The sequence below is a fragment of the Ursus maritimus genome, unplaced genomic scaffold (genome assembly GCF_017311325.1).
Source record: "Ursus maritimus isolate PB19 unplaced genomic scaffold, ASM1731132v1 scaffold_6, whole genome shotgun sequence".
In the NCBI taxonomy this organism is placed as follows: Eukaryota; Metazoa; Chordata; class Mammalia; order Carnivora; family Ursidae; genus Ursus; species Ursus maritimus.
The window spans coordinates 73,687,756-73,697,054 of NW_024426774.1; the positions used below are offsets into that span (position 1 = coordinate 73,687,756).

At 54.8% G+C, this 9,299-nt stretch overlaps 1 long non-coding RNA gene across 3 annotated transcripts; it reads right to left on the reverse strand.

Moving 5' to 3' along the window:
- Window positions 1-1,519: 1,519 nt before the first annotated feature.
- LOC103671207 lies at window positions 1,520-9,056 on the reverse strand. 3 transcript variants are annotated; one of them, XR_570773.2, is made up of 4 exons: window positions 8,745-9,056; window positions 4,727-5,439; window positions 2,373-2,550; window positions 1,520-1,967 (listed from the first exon to the last, which is right to left on the reverse strand). It is a non-coding gene; the product is annotated as an uncharacterized LOC103671207 (long non-coding RNA). The 3 variants fall into 3 exon arrangements; XR_005833001.1 differs by having other exon boundaries at window positions 4,727-5,493; XR_005833002.1 differs by lacking the exon at window positions 8,745-9,056 and adding an exon at window positions 8,074-8,648.
- Between the last annotated feature and the right edge of the window lie 243 nt (window positions 9,057-9,299).

Sequence of the window (9,299 nt, forward strand, 5' to 3'; positions counted from 1 at the left end):
GTGGCTGGGAAGGGGCTGTCTGGAGGATGTATGCTACAGAAAAGTTACTACTGTCCCTCATTCTCTTGCCTCTTCCTCACCGCTGTTAGGGATTTCTTAACAATGGTGACCTTTGAACGAACAGATCTCAAATAAACCACACCGCCTTGTAGGAGGGATCCTGGCCAGGGCCGATGGTCTGTGTTGAAGGGAAAAGGAGGGCCCTCCTGTCTGCAGAGAAACCAAGGTCTTCTTGACACCCAGGTAATTGAGGAAAAAGGATTAGTGAGTTTTGTGAGCTCATAAATCACAGGACAACAGAGTGTTGTGGGTATTCAGATCAGGGGGATAAGAAAAAAGAAAAGGAAAATGCCCCCAGTGGGCTCCGGTTGGTCTCAACCAAAGCAGGAGAACCTGGGGAGTAGACGCAGGACAGATGGACATACTGTAGGACCCACAGTTGCTCACAGCTGGGAACTAGGGCCCTGAGGGAGTCTGGAGCCCCAGCGAGAACGTGCTTTTGTGAGTGTGTGTGCGAAGTATGGTGCGGGCAGTGTGTGTGTCATCTGCCTGGAGGGAGGAGGCCTGTGTGACCTTTCTCAGCCTCTCCCACCTGCTCACCCCCCCACCTGAATTGCCCATGCTGGTAGAGCCTGGTCCTGGCTGAACTCTCACTGACTCGGCTTCTGGGGGTGGGGGCAACGGTTGGTGGATGGTGAACAACCCCTCATTCCGCCAAACCGAAGTGGGGCTGGCCAGGTTTAGGGACCCAGGTACTCTCTACCCTGGACCTCCTTCCCTCGGGCCATGTTGCTGTGGACTTTGGAAGGAGACAAGTGCCACAGTCTTGTTCAGGATCAAGTGTAGGAAACCCCAGCGGAGTCTGGGAGCCAGGAGTTTTCTTCATAACCTGACCCTCACTAACTGGGAGACTGTGAGTGCACCATTGGAGCTCTCTGGGCCTCAGCTTCCTCACTTGGAAAGCAGGGATAATAATCACCACTCCTTGTAGGGTTACAGTAAAGATAAAATGAAGTAAGGACGTCAATACGCTGTGTCAGCTCGCACCTTCCAGGCTTTTCAGATCAATATCTTTTCATGTTGACCCATTACCCACACATCTGATTGAACCAAAAGTTTATACTTCCCTTATTTTGTTGAATGCATCGACCTATTCTATCTTACATTCTTTCATTCTGTTTTTGTAAGTCGGAGCACCTGGGTGGCTCAGCCGGTTAAGCATCCAACGCTTGGTTCCGGCTCAGGTCCTTAACTCAGGGTCGTGAGACTGAACCCTGTGTCGGGCTCCATGCTGGGCGTGGAGCCTGCCTAAGCGTCTCTCTCTCCCACTCCCTTTGCCCCTCCCTGCCCCCCCCACTCTCTCTCTCTCAAAAAAAAAAAAAAAAAGAGAGAGAGAGAGAGAGAGAGATTTATTTTTAAAAATTAAAAAAAAATAGGTTGTTAAGTCATGACCCATTGGGTCTCAAACTAGTTTGAAAAACACCACCATAAGTCACGGAATGGAATACAAAAGCATTTGTGGTTTCACATATATTGGAAATGGACAAGTAGGCAAATGGATGGTGGGTGGTAGGAGCCGCGTCTCTCACCGAAGGAGTGGGTAGCAGGTTACAGACAAGCAGAGGGAGAAGGCTAGAATGACCCTCGTGATAATGAATCGGAGTTGGGGACATTAGTGTAAACTCAGGTTCCCCTTAGTATAGACACAGGTGGTTGCACATAGAAGTATTTATAGATTTGCGTATATTTGACAGTTCGAGGGACACACAGGTTAGCGGGCGCACGTGTATTTCCTTGTTCTATCAGCTGGGAGGGCCTGGAAGCAAGGACACCCCAGGAGCAACAAGCACTCTTCATGCCCAGATCTTGGTTTCTGATACCATTCTCCGATGAATGAACCAGGGCTCCTTGCAGAGGTGGCTGATTCCAGGATGGGGGCAGGACATACACAAGACAACCTGGAGCACCTTTAAGGTAAAAAAAAAAAGATCGAGTAAGTCAAAGGGACTTGGGAGCCAATTGAAAGAGCTCCAGTGACCAAAGCTGGGACAATTTGAACAACGAAATCAATACGTAGTATCTGATTATTACCCAAAGTATAAAATAAATATTCACGAGCAGATGTTAAATATGTAAATGAGGGAGACGAGACAAAATTCAGGTGTAGAGGAATTCCAAGTGCTTGATGAGACACTTTGTCCTCAAGGAAGAGCATAGCGCCCCGCTCCTTAAACAGGGACTAGGCATGACTTCCTTCCAAACAGTGCGGTCTGGAAACACCGCCTCAGCCAGGTGACCATGGCAGGCACGGCCTGGTAAGTAATATTGGTAGAACGTACTCTGGGTATAACGGGATGAAAATGGCACTTTACCTCTGTGGTCCTCCTTTCCAGACCTGTAACTCCAGTCTAATGTGGGACGGGACAAGCCCGAGCATCCTGCATCCGATATCAGACGGGCATCCTACAACGTGCCTGACAAGTACGTTCAAAACTGTCCCGATGGTCAAAAGCAAGGCAAGTCTGAGGACCTGTCACAGCCAGGAGGAGCCTAGGGAGACAGAACATCTAAATATAACGTGGTGTCCCGGAGAAGAAAAAGGATATTAAGGGGAAAAAAACCACTAAGGAAATCTGAAGAAAGTATGGACTTAGACTTTAGCAGTAACATCGGCAATGTTGTAAGGCTAATAATAACGTATCAGTATGGGGTTCTTCCTCGTGACACATGTCCCTCCCCAACCTAAGATGATAGTAACAGGGGAAGTTGGGTGTGGAGAATAGGGGAACTCGGTATTATCGTCACACTTTTTCTGCATCTAAAAGTATTCTAAAATAAAAATTGTATTTAAAAAAATTGAAGGCCTTGTGCTGGTAACTATTCCCAGCTTATGGCAGAGATAGGTGGAACTGAGAGAATGCCTCTGGGAAAGTTTCTAGGAAGTACAGGGAGGATTTCGGGAACTGGCCAGGGTTGAGAAACAGCTTGGGAGGCAGGGCCAGGAGGAAGGTCTGTACACGTCCCAGCCTGAGAAGAGGCACCAGAAGGAGAGGATGCCTTGGGATGGGGTGTTTTGGAGGCCTGCCCTGATCTGGCAGGCCTTCTGGAGGAGGTGAGTGGGTGAGGAGTGATAGCCTGGCCCCTTGCCCTCCCACCACTTCCTAGCTGAACTCATCATACTTCTGAAGCCAGCCAGCCCTGTTCCTCATCTGGGGGCATGCCTACCTGAGGAGCTAAGAGTTCAGCTCTGGAATCAGAGAAGCTCTGACACTATGCAGCTGTGTGACCTTGGATAAGGCAACACCCTCTCTGAGCCTTAGAGTGCTCATCTATAATGAGCGGTGAGAAAATGTGTGTCCAAGGGTTGTCACAGAGGTAGGTTGAGATATGCCCAGGAGGGCCAAGAGCTGGTGCACCCTGGAGACTTCACTGGTCCATGTGTGATGGTTCATTCCCCTTCCCTCTGATCTGCCCTGAGCAAGAGCTAACAGTCGGCAGCTCTTTCATTCCTAGGATCCAGTCCTTCCTGCGGATGCCAGGCCCGAAGTGGCAGTTTTAAAACAAGATCCCAAAGTTCTGACACTCCTTCCATTTGGAGGTGAGGTTTATATCCCCTCCTCTTGAACCTGGGATGGATGGATGGTTGCTTCAGCCAACAGACCATGGTGGAAGTGAGGCCATGACAGTTTCTGGGTCTAGGCTTTAAGAAACTGGGGCACCTGGGTGGCTGAGTCGGTTAAGCATCTGTCTTCGGCTCAGGTCATGATCTTGGGGTCCTGGGATAGAGCCCTACATTGGGCTTCTTGCTCAGCAGGGAGCCTGCTTCTCCCTCTGCCAGCCACTCCCCCAGCTTGTGTGCTTTCTCTCTTGCTCTCACTCTCTCTGACAAATAAATAAATAAAATCTTTAAATAAAAGAAAGAAAGAAGGAAAGAAAGAAACTGTCAGTTTCCGCTTCCAGTCTCCTGCAACTCTCACTCTTGGAATGCAGCCACCGTGCTGTGAGGAAGCCTGGGCGGCCGTGGAGGGGCCCGTGTGGAGAGGAACACGGCCCCCGGCTCTCCGTCTGGCTGACCTCCCAGGCACAGCCAGCTCTCACTTGCTAACCATGTGAGTCATCGTGCCAGGGGGTCCTTCTGGCCCCCGATGAGCTGCCCCAGCGTCCATCCGGTAGAGCAGCACCTGATCCTTTCCCACCACGCCCTGCCCAGACTGTAGACTCGTGGGCTAGACAGATGGCTGGGCATGTTTTAAGCCTCTAGCTTTTGGAGTTGCACAGCCATAGTAACCTCAATCTCCAGTAACTGGACCTTCGTCCCTGAGAGTGAGGTGTGGTGTGGTGGTCTGGCACATGGACTCTGGAACCAGACTGCCTGGGTTCGAATCCTAACTCTACCACACACCAGTTGTATGACTCTAGGAGAGTTACCTACTCTCTGTGCCTCCGTTACTTCATCTGTAAAATGGGGATAAGAACAGTAGATGTTGAAAAGATTAAATAAGCATAAAGCACAAAGAGAAGCACCTGGCACAATTATTCTGCCAACCCGAGATGCCAGACCTCCTCCCCACTTTGGAGGGTTATTGTCTAAGGTCATTCCTGCCTGGCCACTTGGGTCCCAGCCGACTTCCCACGTGCCGCCAGCCTGCTTCCCTGGACAATGAGTTGTTGCTCTCTCTATGCCGTGCTCACTCTAATGGCGTTCTGATTCTGATTGCCTGCTTACCTCCTTTTGGCTGGGCTGTTGAGGGAGTAAGAAAGAGCCGACAGGTGCATATAGAGCCCCCCACAATGGGGGGGTGTACTGAAGGGGAGAGTCTTCAGTTCATAAGCTTCACTGGGAAATAGAAGCTTATCATCCACGCATCTCGCAGGAAAACATTGATTTGGTGCTGAAATAAGAGTCCAGAGAGAATGGGATACCACGTGAGCGCATCCTGCCGCGGCCAAGCCAGTTTTCACCAAGTCTTTCCCCGGAACTGCCTGATGGCAGGCGGCAGACTCCGGAGGAAGCTAGTGTTGCGTCTTAATTAGATTTAGCCAGAGAAAAGTGAACACGACACTTTCACTTGTCTTCGTGCGAGCTCTGAGGACTCAGAAATGCTTTGCGTCGGGTGGCGCCCCAGGACTCACGTGACACTAGCTCCAGGAGCTCCCTGGGGGGCAGGAATGCAGGGGCTTCTTCGTTAGAGCCCTTCAAACCAGGTGGGCACTGAGGGAGGGTTTGGCATTGCAGGGGAATTTCTTTGAAATTCCCGTGAAAGGGAGGCACTCTTGCCCCAGCCTTAGGAGCAGGGAGCAGGGATTTGATGGGGCTCCAGGAAAGCAGCCTGAATTCTGGAACTTGCTGGTCCTAAAGCCCTACTCAAGGATGATCGTGCAGCCTCCAGCACCTCTCCCGCTGAGCGTTCCCTGGTGTCTTCAGTTCCACCATCGTGCCTGGAAGAATGAGCCACTTCTTAATGCCCGGAGAGTCATGCCGACGATGTCGACCTGCAGGAATAGAATCTGGAAGCCAGAGCCCTCCCTCCATGTCCTCAGGGGAGACAGAGCACAGGGAGGGTTGAGAGTCTGCACCAGAGAGAGAGGATCTGGGTGCATGGGGGGCCACCGAGCACCCCTGCTGGGAGGATGGGTTCTGCCAGCTCTGTACTACGAAGGGCTGGACAGGAAGCAAGAGGCTCCTGGTTTCCAGCAGGACTGGGGTCTGACTGCAAGGAGAGACAGAAGCCCAGCTGGGAGAGGTGGCTGTGGGAAGCAGTCTGCCAGAGCCCTACCTGAGACCATTCCCCCCCCCCCGCCCCCGCCAGGAGGAGTTGCCAAGAGTCCTGGTTCTGGAGGCGACCAGGGTGCGTTGAGTGGGGGCAATGTGTGGGAGAGCCCTGAGACTGAGTGGGCACTCTGCCACTGACCGTGGTGATGACATCAGGCAAATTCCTTAGCTTCTCAGAGTCCCGTTTATAAAACAAGGACAATGTCGCACTCCCATGCACACTCACACCGCCGCCACCACCACCCCCGTTTCCAGAGCAAAGGTTATTTTTGCTTGGAAAGTTCTTTGCTATGTCAATGTGTCCTGTGAGTCACCACAAGGAGCTAGAATAGGAGACATTCCGCAAATCTAATTGATCAGAGCCCTTGCTGGAGAGAGGAGTCTTTCTCAGAGCTAATGATCAATTCAGCAGTCCTTGACCCAGGCTGGGGGTCCAGTCTGATGCTCCCTGCAAGGCTTGGGGAGCAATGTTGCAGCACTGAACGGAGGTGCAGGCTTCTGCATCCCGGGACCCTCGTGGCTCTTAGCCTCCCAGGCCTTCTGGGTACCCCCGTGGCCATGGTGGCCAGGCAACCACCGTGTGCTCCCCAGCCCTGAATCCTGCAGCCCTGCCAGCCTGGCGCGGCCCGGGTCCCCCTCACAGGTCTGGTGTGCAGCTGGCTGGAGGCCCAGAATCTGTCAGCAGCTTCATTGACATGCTGCCCCAGCTCTGCCCTAGTTCAGGATTTCTGAGCCTTAAAGCACATACTCTGGCCTTTTCCTGCTTTCTCTCTCACCCTGGAAACAAGTCTCTGTCCCTGGGAGCCCAGAGATGATGGTGGGCTTGTGCCCTGGGGGCTCGCCTCCCGGTGCTGGTTGGTTGAGGTAGGGAGAAGCCCTGCAGAACCAAAGCACGAGGGGTGGGAGCCCGGCAGACCCACCCTGACCGAGGCGCTGTTTCTGAAATGCACTGCCTTGGAGGGGGGATTTTTTGTGGTTTGTCTCTCTGGTGAGGGTGCTTTTAAAAATTTGCACCAAAGTGTCAGATGTGTAAGTGGTGGCCTGGTTTGAGTACTGCCTTCTAACAACTTGTGGGGTTCAGCCCCATGACCCTGGCCCAGCCCCACCCCAAGATGAGGAGAGGAAGCAGCAACTTGTCCTCTCAGACCCCGCGCCAGCGCAGTGCCCCTCGCCAAGCCCAGGAGGGGAGGACAGAGTGGGTGACTGTGTGGAACATCTCTCAGCTTCCCCAGGCATTTCCCGAGCCCAGAATTCCTGTCACACCCCCCAGTGAGCGACACGTTGGTGGGCATGACCAGGTGAGGGCCAGCAACCATGCTTAGTTTCCTTGCCTTTGAGACGCCATGATATTCTCTTTCCTGAAATACCCACTTAGGCACAGTCAGCATGAAATTCAGGGGGAGGTGCAGGCCTGTGACCCCCCGTTCAAGGCCCCTGCTCTAGAAGTAGGGTGTTGGCTTGGGTCTGGCCCCGGCTCTACTGCTCTTTCGTGACCTCTTCCCTGGGCCTCCATGAACTCACGTGGAGACCAGGATCTTGCGCTTCCCAGATGGGACTGGAGGACAATTCACTGTGGTGAGTCTGTGGCTGGCACCTAGCTGGCTGCCTGGGGGCTTCCCACCGGAAGGGGGTAGGTGTGTGGCTGCTGCGGGGGTCCCACCCAGATCCCTTTCCCCAGGGGGGCTGGGAGGCTTGGCTGCTAAGGCCCAGTGCTGTCCAGCCACCCGGGGTAGCCCTCCCTGACATTGGGTCCCCGGGTCCTGCCTGCAGCCAGGGCCTGACCCAGGACGGCACAGGCCAGGCTAATGCTGCTGTGCACGTCCCACTGCAGAGCTCCCCTGGGATTCCTGGGACCCAGCAGGAGCCAGAGGCCACATCCTTGCTTTGGTTCCACCCCCTCCCCATCCTGCTTCCCCCTCACTGCCCTGCTCCTGAGAGCCCTCCCCGTTAACCCTTCCCACAGGGGGGCCCATTGCAGGCTCTGCTTGCAGGAACCTGACTAGAGACGCAGGCCTGGCCTGCAACAACTCCGAGGGCACCCGGTGCTGAAGTGTGGGTCGATGGGGTGGGAGCGAAGCTGGTCAAGCAGAGTCGTCCTTGGCCGCAGGAGCTCAGAGCAGACAGTGGGAAGCTCATGGGCCTGAGCTGGGGGCTCCAGTCTGGTCAGGGAGGCAGGCCATGGTTGGAGCTGCTCGGCCTGCCTTCTCTCTTCCCTTGGCCCCCACCCTGAGCCCGGCCTCTCGGAGTCCCATATGGTTAGTCCTGTCTTATAGAAGTGGCAACCGAGACCAGATAGTCACCTCTTCCCTAGGCCTTCGTCTTCAGGGAAGCTGGGGCCTCTGCCAGCTCCAGAGCCTGTGTCCAGCTCCCTGTCCCCTGCAGTCGCCCAGTCTCTGCCCTGGGGGTTGGCACAGGCCGGACCCTTGGCAGGAAAGAACTTGGGGGAAATTGAGAACTGGGTCTCCCCCTGGCGTGGGGAAAGGGCTTGACTGTGTGGGAATGGCTGGAACAGCTGGCCTGACCCGTGCAGCTGGCAGCTGAATTGTGAAGCTGGGGAAGTGGGCTTCCTGCAACCTTCCTTCCCCTTCCCTGCTGGGAGGAAGGGGTCTCATCCCCTCCTTTCCTTGTGCCGACTGCCACTCCCTGGGTGGATGGGCAGGTGGGGCAGAACTGAACACAAAGGCAGGGGGACAATGGGGGCAGTTCAGGCCCTGACACTGGCCAAGCTGGGGACTTCTTGGGGCTCCCCCCGATACGGGGGGAAACCCTGCCTGATCTCAAAGAAGACGGAGGGCCTGGACACTTGGGCCATTCTCACTTCCTCCCCCAAGTCCCTGCACACACCCCTGCCTACCTCCACATGGAGACACCCCCTGGGGCATTTGGGGAAGGGAAATCTGGAGGTTCAGAGAGAAGCCAGCGCCCAGCTGAAGGGCTGAGGAGGAGGGGGAGTGCCGGGTGCTGCACTCACCCACTGAAGCTCCATGTTGGACAAGGCTTCGTCAGTGCTCCTGGGCCAGTGGCAGCTGGTCACCTACTTCTGGTGCTCAGCCTGGGGGGAGGGGCCGTCACCAGCACCAGCAGACACAGTGGCCCCAACGGCGGGTCCGATAAGCCTGGGCTCAGCTGGCGACCGATAAGCCTGGGCTCAGCTGGCGGAAGGAGGCTGGTGGCCCCGTGGCCCCGTGGCCCCGGCGGCCTGGCCCTGAGAGCTGTGGCCATTGTGCTTCCAGCATGTTTACCCCAAACCTTCCTTCCTCTCACTGCCCGGAGGCCGGAAAACCTTGGCTCTCTGGGCTCCCGGGAGGGGGTGGTGGCGTGCATTTGAACAGGGAGTGACTTCTAGTTTGTGAAAGCCTCAAAGCCACGGGCACAGGAGGTCAGAGGGAGGGGAAGCTGGTGCAACTCTTCTGGGGAGAGCTTAGCCATGTGGCTCTCCAACCTTGAAGATGTCCATGCTTCCGACTCAGCAATCCACTGCTGCAAAGACAGCCTCAGAAATAATGGAAAGTTCACACGAGGCGTG